At 41.1% G+C, this 16017-nt stretch overlaps 1 long non-coding RNA gene across 1 annotated transcript; it reads right to left on the bottom strand.

Annotated features, from left to right (window-relative positions):
• Positions 1–2772: 2772 nt before the first annotated feature.
• LOC123363643 lies at positions 2773–15373 on the bottom strand. The gene is made up of 3 exons (XR_006576842.1): positions 15254–15373; positions 4353–4467; positions 2773–2906 (listed from the first exon to the last, which is right to left on the bottom strand). It is a non-coding gene; the product is annotated as an uncharacterized LOC123363643 (long non-coding RNA).
• Between the last annotated feature and the right edge of the window lie 644 nt (positions 15374–16017).

Here is a 16017-nt window from a genome sequence, read left to right as displayed (position 1 = left end):
AGGGAGCCTTGCACAACTTTAAATGAGCACGTTCCCTAATTGATCAGCAACGTAACAACAAAACAACGTTAACTGGGATGACTTTAAGTGAGGAGTTACTGTGTGAATGCAATTACTGTATCATCTTATTCAGTTCCTTTTTACTCTGCAAAGGGAGTGTTTGCACTGCTAGTGTCCAGCAGGCTCTGCCAAACACAAGCTTTAGCTCAGCTAGGCCGGAAGGACAGGAGACACTGGATGTGGTTTAATTAGGCTTTATTCCTCAGTGTCAGGGAGTACCCAGAAGAAAAAAATGTGCAGTTCAGGTAATTTTATAATCATTTATTTATATATATATATATACACACACACACACACACACCCAGGGATGGAGGAAAGGAAGAGGGGGGGTTAATGTCAGGGTGTCCCCCTTCCCCCTGCTCCTGCACCCCGCTTACCCCATCTTCCATAGAGTAGGAGGGACGCACGACAGAGGGAGCTTCCGTGAACCCCACCGAGGTCCCCCCCCTACAGACACCCATTGCAGCATTGGATGGGAGGGACTCACTTTCACGCCCTGCCCCTACAGTCTCCATCTGGTTCTGGTCACACTCACCCCTGCCAGCTGTGTCGCTCTCCTCTTCTGTAATCCATTCATTCAAATGTAGTTTTGAACAACCCACTGCTCCTTGTAAGCCTTGTAGTGCTGTGGAAAATTTGGAAGCAGTTATCTGGGCTTCTTAAATCAATTCTCTGTTGGCTCCTCCATCCCCAAAGGCAGTTAGTTCACCACTGGGAGTGTTTGTTTCCCCAGGATACACGTTCCTTCCCCATAAAAGGAATTCCATTTGGTAGGCAGACAGACTACCCTGGGATCCACCAACCCTGGTCTGTAGTCCAACCCCTTGTCCATGTGGCAAGGATCCCACCCCTCAGTCTCCCATGGCCCCTCAAGCCCCACTCCACCCACTCTGTGGTAGGTTTGGAAACCTCTCCCTTTTCTGCTCTAACATGCCTGCTATGGCCCTGCACTGATGACTTTGAAACTCCCTTTTCTTTCCTTTCTGCTACAACATTCCTGCTTGGGCTGCTGTGGATTGAAAGGGGGGGTGGGCCCTTACCTGTTCTCATCTGGTCTGCTATCACATGGCAGAATAACTCGGGGACCAAAGTTTGCTGTATTGCTGTTCCCTGCTGCTCCTCCTGGTCTAGGTAAAAGAGAGCTTTTCCTACACTGGTGTGGACCTAAGTAGTCCCCGCTCCCTTCTGGTCAGCTGCGGGGATTGGTCAGCATCACTGTGGTGATCTGGTCTGAAACGGCTGCAGCAAGTCACTTTCTGCTTAGCTATCCCGTAAAGGGACAGCACACATTTTCCTTCAGTGCAGACAGTGTCCCTCATCACTTAATGTGCAGTAAATCTCTGAGACCTAGACATTGTAGCAATTTTAGTGAGCATTCCTACATAAGCTATATTGAATCAGACCTCCTGTGGCACTAGGTCACATCTTACAGTATCTCTCCTTAATTGTTAGAATTGAAACCATTCTGCATTTTCTAATTCTGTCCTGAATATCAGGCTATACAACGTGTGCTGCTTTCTTTAGAATTTAGTACTCACAATTCTCACACTAAGCCCTTGACATTGGAGAATGTGAAATCCTATATAATTGGCGCTTCTGGGCATTTGCCACGGTAGACCCACCTTAAACAGTCTGTTGAATTGGCTTTACAGTGGGAGATCATAGGTTTGTCCTCAGAATAATAAAAATCTTACCAGTCAGTAGAGGGATATAGGGAATTTACATTTCCTGTTAATACATCCATATTAAAGACATGTTCTGAGTCTTCCTTGACTAGAGCACATTCAAGGAGCTGATTCTTATCCCCCACTCTGGTCCTTCTGGTCAAGAGGTTCAACTGTGACTAGACATTTTGAGTACCTCAATTTTGGGGTTTCCAGCTTGAGACACCTTAAAGGGGCCTTATTTTGAGAGCAAGTGCTCAACCCTTTCTGAAAATAGACCTCTTTTCGATGTCTCCAGCTAGACACCCAAAATCATTAGTCACTTTTGGAAAGATATTGGCCTCCACCTCCAAGCTCATCTTTGAGTTTTCTTGATTTCCTCAGTAGTGAATAGTAGTGCCACGGAACTACTTTTCAGGCAGAGTCAGAGTGAGGAACTGGTTATGGATGAGGGGAGATCACTTGGTGGTCCCCCATAAGGGGCACTCATCTCTCTGCTTGATCTATGTGCTTCAGGCCTGTTAAGACCAGGAGCCTGCTGATAAGACCAGGTACATAGGAGTTTCAGGAGCAGCTCTTTCCCACTAGTGGTGGTTGGGGGCAATAGGAGGAGGTAATGGGGAAACTAAGGGAGGAAGAAATTGGGATTCATGGAGAGAGAACTGACATCTGGGGTCTTTCAACTGCCCATTCTGAAAAATCATGAGGGAAAAGAATTGTTCCGGGTTTACCCAATGCAATTTTTTGAGCTTTCTGGCAAACTGAAAAGTCATAACATAATTTTGTTTCAGCTTGAATGAAATGTTTGATTTAAAAACAAATTTTGTTTTTTCAAAAGTAGATGTAAAAATGAAAAGCTGTTTCAACTCCAAATGTTTCATTTAAAAAATGTCTAAATGAATTTCTAAACTTTTAAGTTTTATATGACAAAAACAACTTGGCTTAAGCTTGAATGCTGGAGGAAACAAAGGGGAGTCTTGTTTAAGTTTTAGCTAATATATTCATAGCAACCTTGCAGATCGGCTTTATTGATATTAAACACTTAAGTCCTGTGGAGAAGTTCACTCAGTTTTTTGTTTTTCTTTGTCCTTGGTAAGCAGCATGCTTCTCTGACTTCATTTCTGGTTCTCCTGGAAGCAACAGAGCAGCAGCATCCAATATTGAAAAATAACTGGGACAGAGCTGTATGAAAAAGAAAGCCAATACCTAAATCCACTTTAAATTAAAAACATGTACCATTCAAAATCATTTCATTTTATCAATTTGATTTTTTTACTTAATATAAAAAAAGTTACAAAAGTTGAGAATATAGAAGAAACCTTCTTTAGGAACATGGGAAAAATAGAATTTCCATCTTATAGCCCTGGCATTCCTTTTTGTTTTGTTTGTTTTAAATGAGAGAGAGATACAATTGTACCATCTATTTCAATAGGATGGATAAATACACTTCAAAGGAACATAGCATATGATTTAGAGATAAGCACAGGCCTACATGTTTTTTGGATGAGTGTCAGAAAAAAGCATTAAAAGATAATATAGAAAAGAAAAACAAGGGAAGCAATTAGTTGAGCAAAATAAATCTGTCCTGGAGGAACTTATAGGAAATATACTGGCAGCTTGGCTGAAATGTATGTTAAGGAAGACTATTTTGAAAACAAGGAAAGGCCCAAGACAATATGTCCTTTTCTAATCCTCATGGACTTTCAACAAAGAGTGCAAACTTCTGGAATGTGATTGGAGTGAGGAATGATCATACAAAGACTATGGAGAAACTACTTTTTAACTGTAGAAGGTTCATTATATGATATACTGAGAGTGTAATAAAAACAGTCCTGTGAAAACCTGAAGATGTCAGTAGGCTATGGCTAAAGCACTATTCTACACTTTTTATGGACTTGTACTGAAATTGATCATATGTATTTTACATAAAACTGTTTGGGAATCTTTTGACTAACTCTACTCTGGAATAGTGAATATCCCACTGTTTAGAGCACTCCCCGCAGGTGTAAAAGACCCAGGTTCAAATCTCTGCTCCAAATCAGACCAGACTTGAACCTGGGTGTCTCACATCCAGGTATGTGTCATAACTACTGGGCTACTGGCTACTCCGTGGGGGAGGTGGGGAAGGAGGTTTGTTTTTGTTTTGTTTTTTTAAGAAAAACTTTGAAAGATCTTGGTTTTATTCTGATGTTGAATGAAAACAAGTTTTGAAACCTCATTTTTTCCACAAAGCAGAATTTTTATTTCCTGGCCAGCCCTAATTTTAAACAGGATTTTGTCAAGACATTCTCTTTTCACTTATAGTGTACTCATTTAATAAATGTCACTTATAGGCTGTCCTTCAACATGAAAGGTCCCATGATAACTTTATTATAACTCTTCATACTTGCTTCCCTGAAGTACTGAAATTCAGCCATCTCGAGGGTAAAATAGAGCATCTGGTTAACATGAAGTCATTTAGGATCAGAAGCGAGAAGGAATTAGATCACATGATAACAAACAGTAAGGGGAATTTAGGCAGGCTGTATGTAATTACCCAAGCTGGACATTGGGTAGGACATTGGTGTTGACACTGCTGCTTTTGCAAAATCTACAATGGGATTTTTAGTGACTCAAAAGGATACAGACCTTGGTTTTGCTTCTAATCTGAACGACAGCAGTACTGCTTCTTACAGTAGTTTCACGGTTTCCACTCTCAAAGATTTCTGATGGAGTTCTGACTAGGTCTACCTCTCCTTTGTTTCTGTGATTTGAGAAAATCAGAGCCTTAAGTATTATAGATAAAATATGCTCTGTAACCTTGTCACAAAGTGCGTCACAGCTTGTGAAAACAGATATTTGAAGGAGATGTATTACATGTTATAAAGAAAACTTTTTAATCAAAATGTTTTTTTCCTGAGCAGAGTAAATTATTCTGATCTACATAATCCTGTTAGAGTGAATCAAGTTTATACCCAACATATAATCTCTTTAGAGAGACATAAAAATCCATTTTCTAGTTCTTTGATTTGGAAAGTTAGGCCAATTGATCATGCAGCTTGGATAATGTTACAGTCAAAGAAAACTTGACACTGTTACATCTTTCAGAAATGCAATGATTTGGGAAAACCACTGTCTTGCATTAAAATATGTACCAAACTTTTAAGGAAACATTAAATGGAATATGTAGAAGAGCATTGTCAGATAAGAGAACCTTTTCAGGTTGTCCAGAGAGGAATCTTCTCCATTAAGACTGATTACATTTATCACAAGCATGACTTGCTCTGAAAAAAGAATCAGCCCCTTTCACCCTCGTATGTATGTCTACACCATATGTACAAGGGAACTTTCTCTTGCCTTGGTGCAGTGCATGGAAGTGTAGAGGGTATTTATTTACCAGAAGAAATGGCCAGAGTGTCTAAAATCTAAAAAAGGAAGGAGTTGAGAATTAAGGATGCCATCTTAGGCTATATCCACACTAAAAGCACTACAGCAGTAGTGTAGACACTGTACTAGCTCAATGGAAGGGGTTTTTCCATTGCTGTAGTAAATCTACCCCCTCAAGAGGTGGTAGCTAGGTTGATGGAATAATTCTTTTGTTGGTCTCATGGTGTCTATAAGGGGGTTTAGGTCAGTTTAACTACATCTCCCAAGGGTGTGAATTTCTCACATCCCTGAGCAACGTTGCTAGGGCAACCTATGTTTTAGGTGTGGATCAGGCCTTAGCCGGAATATGGGCATTAAGCAGTCAAATACTTCTATTGTTTGAGATCATTAAGATTACTGACTCTTAGCATTTAACTTTTTTATATTTTAAAAGTATTTTGCAAACATTACTTAATCTTCACAAATCCCTGTCGGGTACTGAAATAGTATTATTTTCATTTTCCCTATGTGGACACCTCGTTGGTTACCATTTAATGTAGCAGTTACATGACATGGCAAAGGCAACGTGGCACGTTATTAGCAGAATCTGGAGTGAAACTTTGGCCTCCCTGGTTTCTATTTTTTATGTTCAGTCTATTGGACCATGTTGTCTCTGTAACACATGGCTATGTGGTGTGGTGCTCTGTCCCCTCTAGTGACACCTAGCCCAGCTAGAGTTTAATGAGTCTGCTACAGCCTTGGCTCAGAGCCATGTAACTTTGAGCTTATGCAGTAGAGGCTCATACACTAAGCTTCAGAAGTGCCACGTTCAATCCTGCCCCACCAATAACTGGAGTCTGTCAGCATTTAACATGTATGCTGTTTTAGACATAGAATCCTAGGGCTGGAAAGGACCACGAGAGGCCATCTAGTTCAGTCCCTTGCACTCAAGATAGGACTATGTATTATCTAGACCAGTGGTCCTCAACCTATTCAGTGAGGCGGGAGCCTGATGACTAGCCGCCGAGGAGCGTGGCTGCCGGACAAGCGTCGCCGCTGAAATGCTGCCAAGAAGTAGCGTCATCAAGAGGCGTTGCCGCCGAAAATCAGTGGCATTTCGTCGGCAGCTGCTCTTGATGTTGCTGCTTCTTGGCGGCATTTCGGCGGCTGCTTTTCCGGCGGCCAGTAGGCAGGCGCACATAGATGCCATGATGGGCGCCATGGCAGGGACCCCTGGTATAGACCATTCCTGACAGGTGTTTGTCTAACCTGCTTTTAAAAATCTCCAATGATGGAGATTCTACAACCTCCCTAGGCAATTTATTCCAGTGCATAACCACTTTGACATTTAGGAAGTTTTTCCTAATGTCCAACCTAAACCGCCCTTGCTGCAATTTAAGCCCATTGCTTCTTGTCCTATCCTCAGAGGTTAAGTGGAACAATTTTTCTCCTTCTTCCTTGAAAGAACAGTTTTCAAGTAAATAAAAGGTTATCATCTCCCCTCTCAGTCTTCCCTTCTCTAGACTAAACAAATCCAGTTTTTTCAATCTTCTCTCATAGGGGATGTTTTCTAGACCTTTAATCATTTTTGTTGCTCTTCACTGGACTTTCTCCAATTTGTCCACTTCCTTCCTGAAATGTGGTGCCCAGAATTGGACACAGTTCTCCAGTTGAAGCCTAATCAGCGCGGAGTAGAGTAGAAGAATTACTTCTTGTGTCTTTCATACATACAACACTCCTGCTAATACATTCCAGAACGTTTACTTTTTTTGCAATGCTGTTACACTGATGACTCATATGTAGCTTGTGACCCCCCAGATCCCTTTCTGCAGTACTTTTTCTCTTTCCTTTTCTTTTCCCATTTTGTATGTACACAACTGATGTTTCCTTCTGAAGTGGAGTACTTTGCATTTGTTCTTATTGAATTATATCCTATTTATTTGAGACCACTTCTCCAGGTTGTCCAGATCATTGGGAACTTTAATCCTAACCTCCACAGCACTTGCAACATCTCCTGGCTTGGTATCATCTGCAAACTTTGTAAGTGTACTCTCTGTGCCATTATCTAAATCATTGATGAAGATATTGAACAGAATTGGACCCAGAACTGATCCTTGCAGGATCCCACTTGATATGCCCTTCCAGCTTGACTGTGAACTGATTACTCTCTGGGAATGATTTTCCAACCTGTCATGTACTCACCTTTATAGTAGCTCCATCTAGGTTGCCTTTCCCTAGTTTGTTTATGAGAAGGTCATGCAAGACCATATCAAAAGCCTTACTAAAGTCAAGACTTAGTTTCCACATTTTGTAGGACTCTACTTTGAGTTTGAGATCTTTGACAATCCCCTGGTTAAGACATTTTGCCATACTTTCTATTTGTCCTAAGCAGTGGGATAGTTATCTCTTGTGCCCATAATAATGTCTCCTTGAAAAACATAAACCAGCCTCCTAGACAATAGATGTATTGAAATTATGATTCTATAATAATGCTTTGATCCATCTTTTTTCTTTCTTGTATAATCACATGCATTTTATTAATCTAAAAGCAGAGGCTAAAGAAAACTGAGCTATCTGAACCAGGAGATACTGAACGGCACAAGCATAGTGTTAACTATATAGCTGTATTAGTCAATTCATTAGGAAGCTACTGGATGTCAGGTAGTTTGTACATGCTCTGCTAATCTAACTGAGGCACAGGAAAGAGTAAATGACTTGCACATGGTTACATAAGAAGTTTATGGTTGAGCTGGGAACCTTAACCCCATCTTTTGAGTCCCAGTCCAGTGCCCTACCCACTAGACCATCCTCCCTCCCATAGGACACTAGCACAAATGTGAGCCACAAAATGAACAAGCCACTCTTAGAGCTGATTTGAGGACATTATTTTCCCAAGTACAATTGATATTAAATTTATTAAAATACCTGGCATTGGGCCTGTTTATCTTTTCTCTGCATTATCTCTCCATTCTACCCTCCACTACATATGACTGGTGATGAATCTACTGCTGGCTGCTGGGTGACGTGCGGTGATAGCAAATTAATGCAAACAGCCCTCAATCCATGTAGGAATAACCACGCGGAACAGAACTGCCATGTGCCTCACAGTGCCTGTCGTCTTATTATTAATGGGGGAGGGTCAACATTTATTAAACCATTTACAATATTTTTTGGTGTCCCTGACATAACATAGCCACCAGGAAGTGTTAAAGTACATGTGCAAATCAAACCTTTGCCACTAAGGGCTAAAGCTATACAGATTAGAAGAATGATGGATAGTGGTGTTCAATTTATGGCAGCCCTAGACAGCCCCGTTGGCAGCACATGTATGGTGTTATTTGGCTACCCACCTTTTGATTGAAACTGCCTGAATCCAGACAGTATTCAGAGAGAGGATTTCTAAACTTGCCAGCTGCAATATTTCATATTCAACACATAGATTAATGCTGGAGGGAATGTGCAGGCAAATCATCTAGTTTTGCAAAGGGCATAATATGTTGAGGGAAGTTAAATAGCAGTTGCCATATGGAGCATACAGTACAATACTATATGTTAATTCATACAATATATTTTTTAATCAAGTGCAGATGGAAGGAGCGATTTAACCACCTTGGAGACTGATGTTCTCTATCCATTGGGTATCCCTCTCATGGTCAGTGATCATACACTGTCTTCTCCACATGTCCTCAAAATTACACTTCATTCCTGTTTTTGACATACCACCAGTGGAAACAAGGGAGTTAAGTATCCATGACAATCCAATCCTTGGCCTGTCTGCCAAGACTACCAAAAGGGTGGTAGCTAGTGCTTAGCTGTGGTGTTCATCTTTGTAATGGGAACACCTGTCCAATGAACTGAACCGAGGCCATCAAACTAATTTTAGGTAGACTTACAGTTGTCGAATGATGATTTATTATCTGGATTTCAGGATGCATTTAAGTTGGCAACCTACTATAAGTGGAAAAACTCTATAACCTTGTAGCCAAAGCCCTGACCCATCCATTTCTAGAATTGTATAATTTACTTTTATTAATCATAATATTATGACTAGCTCAGATTTTTTTTGTACTGTATTTACCTTGCAGGCAATGATACTGTACAGAGGAAGCTGGAGCATAAACAAGCTTCTAAATTTTCAGAGTTGCACAAATGGGAGTTGCTGGCTAAACCCCATGTAACTGAAAATGTAGGAGAATTGTTTATGCTACATTCAAAGGCTTCAGCTTCTTCTATATACTGCCTTTGTAATTATGTTGCCTGCAAGGAAAAGCAAAACTAAAAACCCTGCAAGTTAGTTCATATAGCACACAGTCTGTTCACATTTTCATTGCTTATCAACAAATGAATATGTTGTAAATAGGTTGTGCTTTTAGAAGGTCAGTTTTTATGTGTGCATAATCATTGATAGGCTACATTTCTCATGTCTGTTGTAATATTAATGGATAAGCTATTTTTTGGCCTCTTTGTTGGAGGTGTATGTCCAGTGCCTACATTCTGTATAAGATTATTTTGCTGAATATTCTATTTCTGATTTTTTTTTCTTTTTGATCTGTTCCTCCCATCTCCTTCTATTTGAATTTTCCTACAACTTTTGACTGTCTCTTTTCTGTTGCTGCTTACCTGACTGCATTTCTACTTGCTGCAATAATAATTCAAAAGTCTGGCCAGTTGCAAAGTAAAATGTAACTGTTGTTACATGTACCTGGTGATGAAAGTTTCATTCTGTCATCCCAAAAGAGAATGTCTATCTTAGTGTTCCTTCGTCTGTGGAGATATTGTGGAAAAATTTATTCTCTCTTGCATGGATGCACTGAAATTGAGTGTAAAGAGAAAGGAGCAGGGAGTCTCTTCTTCCCATGGGTAGGGCAGATTACAAATTTATTAGGGATCTGCAAATATGAGTAACATGACTTTTGTCCCTAGCTTGTTTAAGACGTGATACTGACTGAAGTACTGACAGCAAGACCAGAGAATGGTATTGATCACTATAGCAGAGTGAAGATGTTGATATTACCTTCTGAGAAGAATTGACCAGCACCAACAAAAATGTCCTCAGATATTCAAAATTAGAAAGAATAGATCAGATCTTGGTTTATTATGTCAATGGAACAAAGCAATAGTTGATTGGCAGAAATCCTTTTTCTTTTAAATGAGTGGAGTGTGTGTGTGTGTGTGTGTGTGTGTGTTGTGGTGTTCCTACTGTAAAAAAGATCAAAATGTCCCATAGTCTTGTAAAGCTCAAACTAGACACTCAGGCATAACACTTCATAACCGAAATCCTTTTTAGACTGTGAAATAGCTTCTGAAGGGAGGTGATGAAAGATGTTCCATGTGGGATATTTAAAACTAGAGTGAGTAAAGCACTACAAAATATATTGCGTGTTTGACTACACAAGAAAACTAACTTTTGTTTCTGGAACACAAAGGGATGAGGGTTTGATTGGAAAAGGCAGAAAGTTAGGATAGAGACACCCACTGGTCAGTTCAGTTCATATTTAAATTCTAATATTACGTTTTATAGAAGTAAGGTTTTACAAAATCCAAAATGAACAGAAATATTTCTATGACTTACAGAAATTCAATGAGAATTCTGTTTGCATTTAGAATCATAGAATCTCAGGGTTGGAAGGGACCTCAGGAGGTCATCTAGTCCAACCCCCTGCTCAAATCAGGACCAAACCCAACTAAATCATCCCAGCCAGGGCTTTGTCAAGCCTGACCTTAAAAACCTCTAAGGAAGGAGATTCCACCATCTCCCTAGGTAACCCATTCCAGTTCTTCACCACCCTACTAGTGAAAAAGTTGTTCCTAATGTCCAACCTAAACCTCCCCCTCTGCAACTTGAGACCATTACTCCTTGTTCTGTCATCTTCTACCACTGAGAACAGTCTAGATCCATCCTCTTTGGAACCCCCTTTCAGGTAGTTGAAAGCAGCTATCAAATCCCCCCTCATTCTTCTCTTCTGCAGACTAAACAATCCCAGTTCCCTCAGCCTCTCCTCATAAGTCATGTGCTCCAGCCCCCTAATCATTTTTGTTGCCCTCCGCTGGACTCTTTCCAATTTATCCACATCCTTCTTGTAGTGTGGGGCCCAAAACTGGACACAGTACTCCAAATGAGGCCTCACCAGTGCTGAATAGAGGGGAATGATCACATCCCTCGATCTGCTGGAAATGCCCCTACTTATACAACCCAAAATGCCATTAGCCTTCTTGGCAACAAGGGCACACTGTTGACTCATATTCAGCTTTTCGTCCACCGTAACCCATAGGTCCTTTTCTGAAGAACTGCTGCCCAGCCATTGGGTCCCTAGTCTGTAGCAGTGCATGGGATTCTTCCGTCCTAAGTGCAGGACTCTGCACTTGTCCTTGTTGAACCTCATCATATTTCTTTTGGCCCAATCCTCTAATTTGTCTAGGTCCCTCTGTATCCTATCCCTACCCTCCAGCGTATCAACCACTCCTCCCAGTTTAGTGTCATCTGCAAACTTGCTAAGGGTGCAGTCCACACCATCCTCCAGATCATTAATGAAGATATTGAACAAAACCGGCCCCAGCACCGATCCTTGGGGCACTCCACTTGATACCGGCTGCCAACTAGACATGGAACCATTGATCACTACCTGTTGAGCCCGACCATCTAGCCAGTTTTCTATCCACCTTACCGTCCATTCATCCAGCCCATACTTCTTTAACTTGCTGGCAAGAATACTGTGGGAGACTGTATCAATAGCTTTGCTAAAGTCAAGAAATAGCACATCCACTGCTTTCCCCTATCCATAGAGCCGGTTATCTCATCATAGAAGGCAATTAGGTTAGTCAGGCATGACTTGCCCTTGGTGAATCCATGCTGACTGTTCCTGATCACTTTCCCCTCCTTTAAGTGGTTCAGAATTGATTCCTTGAGGACCTGTTCCATGATTTTTCCAGGGACCGAGGTGAGACTGACTGGCCTGTAGTTCCCTGGATCTTCCTTCTTCCCTTTTTTAAAGATGGGCACTACATTAGCTTTTTTCCAGTCATCTGGGACCTTCCCCGATTGCCATGATTTTTCAAAGATAATGGCCAATGGCTCTGCAATCTCACCGGCCAACTCCTTTAGCACCCTCGGATGCAGTGCATCCGGCCTCATGGACTTGTGCTCATCAAGCTTTTCTAAATAGTCCCGAACTACTTCTTTCTCCACAGAGAGCTGGTCACCTCCTCCCCATACCGTGCTGCAGAGTGCAGCTGTCTGGGAGCTGACCTTGTCTGTGAAGACAGAGGCAAAAAAAGCATTGAGTACACTAGTTTTCTCCACATCCTCTGTCACTAGGTTCCCTCCCTCATTTAGCAAGGGGCCCACACTTTCCTTGACTGACTTCTTGTTGCTAACATACCTGAAGAAACCCTTCTTGTTACTCCTAACATCTCCGGCTAGCTGCAACTCCAAGTATGATTTGGCCTTCCTGATTTCACTCCTGCATGCCTGAGCAATATTTTTATACTCCTCCCTGGTTATTTGTCCAATCTGCCACTTCTTGTAAGCTGTTTTTTTGTGTTTAAGATGAGCAAGGATTTCACTGTTAAGCCAAGCTGGTCGCCTGCCATATTTACTTTTCTTCCTACACATCGGGATGGTTTGTTCCTGCAACCTCAATAAGGATTCTTTAAAATACAGCCAGCTTTCCTCGACTCCTTTCCCCGTCATGTTATTTTCCCAGGGGACCTTGCCCATCAGTTCCCTGAGGGAGTCGAAGTCTGCTTTTCTGAAGTCCAGGGTCTCTGTTCTACTGCTCTCCTTTCTTCCTTGTGTCAGGATCCTGAACTCAACCATCTCATGGTCACTGCCTCCCAGGTTCCCATCCACTATTGCTTCCTCTACTATTTCTTCCCTGTTTGTGAGCAGCAGGTCAAGAAGAGCTTTTCCCCTAGTTGGTTCCTCCAGCACTTGCACCAGGAAATTGTCCCCTACACTTTCCAGAAACTTCCTGGATTGTCTGTGCACTGCTGTATTGCTCTCCCAGCAGATATCGGGGTGATTAAAGTCACCCATGAGAACCAGGGCCTGTGATCTAGCAACTTCTGTTAGTTGCTGGAAGAAAGCCTCGTCCACCTCATCCCCCTGGTCTGGTGGTCTGTAGCAGACTCCCACCATGACATTACCCTTGTTGTTCATACTTCTAAATTTAATCCAGAGACTCTCAGGTTTTTCTGCAGTTTCATACTGGAGCTCTGAGTAGTCATACTGCTCTCTTACGTACAACGCAACTCCCCCACCTTATCTGCCCTGCTTGTCCTTCCTGAACAGTTTATATCCATCCATGACAGTACTCCAGTCATGTGAGTTATCCCACCAACTCTCTGTTATTCCAATTACATCATAATTCCCTGACTGTGCCAGGACTTCTAGTTCTCCCTGCTTGTTCCCCAGGCTTCTTGCACATAATTCAAGATTCATTACTACTTAATGTTTCAATGTTTAGGCTCTGTCCTAATTAACACTGAAAGGGGTGGTGATTGGCGACAAGTTAACTTTCTGAAGCTATACAGATTTCAGTCATCAACATGCATTTACTCCCTCTAAGACATGTAAGATAACTCACTGATCGTCCTGGTGTCCCAGAATGGGGCAGGAGCCCTCCCCTCTTGCACTCACCTACTTGTGCTTTCTCCCGATATCCCACTTCCCCACTGACCTCCGGGCTTTGGTCTCCTTCCCCCGGTGAAGTTAGCCAGCCTGCTTGCAAAGATGCTCTTCCCTCTCTTCGTGAGGTTGGGCCCGCCTTCCATCTTTGCAACTCAAACATTGCAGTTATGTGCTAGTGCATTAGAGGCAGTGCCTGAAAAGTGAAACTGATTAGAAACAAAAGGGAAACCAATGGCTAGGTATGTCCAAGCAGCCTCAAATGAAGACAGTAAATAACCCACATCTATGGTGGAAAAATTAAATTGATTTAAAATAATTCTTTGCATTTTAATGTTCAGCTGAATTATTAGACTGACTTTAAGGAAGCTTGTTTGTCAGTTAGAACCAAACTGAAAAAGACAGGCATGGTAGACTGGGATGACCTTTTCTTTCTGATAACATTTCTCTTGCTCTCCCTTCTTGGTATGGCATTGGCCTCTGCTACCCAACTGTTTTATCACATTCCCAGCTTTACAGAAAAAATAATGATCACAGAGTACAAATCTGGGCTATGGCCAATTGGGTCATCCACACTGGAACATAAACTAAACAGAAGAAAGAGGTAGTAATGAAGTGTTACATTACAGTGGACTTAAAATCTAATGCATAGCATTAACCTGGATAACACTAATTTTGCCTGGGACCAGTTGCTCTGACAATGTAAATACAGACTGAAAACCAAAGGTAAATAGAGGGAGTAAATGCATGTTGATGACTGAAATCTGTATAGCTTCAGAATGTTAACTTGTCGCCAATCACCACCCCTTTCAGTGTTAATTAGGACAGAGCCTAAACATTGAAACATTAAGTAGTAATGAATCTTGAATTATGTGCTTTTCCCACCCACTCCAAATGACTTGGTGAGCCTATTTCTGAGTTCATTCCATGCTCTGTACTATAGATTGCTCTACTACATCAGGAGTCAGACAATTACCACTTAAAGAAATCACATATTTAATTAGTCACCCCTTGCTCGGTCTTATCAGATCAACAGAAGGGAGTCTGAATATTTAGCTTTTTTTTCCCCAAAGGGACACTGAACTATGACCTCTGTTTAATAAGGACTTTTATTATAACATGTGTGATAAGGCTATCAGACTTTTTTTTAAAATAGATGTTCTTTCAGCACATAGTAGGCCAATAGATAGATCAAATGACATATTGATGATCCAATAATTATCTTCTCTCATTAGTGTATTAACTGTTGGATTGCTACAGACAAGTTTTCATGTATTCTATATAGAAGTGTATGGATTAAAACTGTGACAGCTGAGCTCCTCTGGGACAAAGTATGTGAGAGCTGGAGACACAGCATTCCACATAAGGGGCTCTAACTTGCAGAGGAGATCACATTAATCCGGAGTCTGACTGTCTTAAGGAAATAGTGTAAAACCTATTTTTCTGAAAAGGTTTTTCCACTGGAAGAATGAAGCCCACAACATTGACACCATTTTCAAAACACGCGCACACATACTCACAAAATTAAGTCTAAAATATCTAAAACTAATACACTCACCATACAGTATTTTTATCTGAAAGAGAGAGTTCATGAAATTGTATCTTCAGTTACACCGTTAGCTCAATTTCCAGAGATCTCTGAGGTAGATCTAAAGATTCCAATCTGCTGATGAACCTGCAGATGTCAATATGATGCAACAAGATGGAACTCTATCAAAAATGACATTACCTGTCAGCTCACCCACTGACACTCAGAAGAAAATAATCTTGAATGCTTATGGATTAATGTCCTAACAGGTAAAGCATGAGATTGGGAACTAGTTGATGTCTGTTGAAGACTACTAACTTACACTAAGGTTGACCAGCTCCTTACACACTTACGTACAATGGGTAGAGAAAAAAAGTTGTATGATCATAGGGTTCTTCAATCCGAATGGCACAGTTGGAGGTTTCGTACTGCTGGTACTAAAACAAATTCTAAACATTACAGATGACAATTTCCTAATTCAAAAAGTATTGCATCCAACATGGGGGGGATTCTACGTTAGCCTTTGTCTTGACAAATAAAGAGGAACTAATCACAGAACTAAAAAAAAAATAGTGATAGGTTAGGTGCAAGTGACTTGATCACATTTATAATGTGCAAATAGAATGAAATCCAAACTATCAATATAAAGACTTGGTGCTTTAAAGGGGCCAATGTCACAATGCTGAAAAATTGAGCTAGATAAGTTGGGAAAAATAAAAATGTGAATGATAATTGGGAATTGTTTAAGAACACTGTACTAGATGCCAAAAAATGCTGTAACCAAGAAAGAAGGC

This window comes from Mauremys mutica, chromosome 2, assembly GCF_020497125.1.
Source record: "Mauremys mutica isolate MM-2020 ecotype Southern chromosome 2, ASM2049712v1, whole genome shotgun sequence".
NCBI lineage: Eukaryota > Metazoa > Chordata > Testudines > Geoemydidae > Mauremys > Mauremys mutica.
The sequence above is the reverse complement of the archived record's forward strand: the minus strand, read 5'-3'. Positions and strand labels throughout refer to the sequence as shown.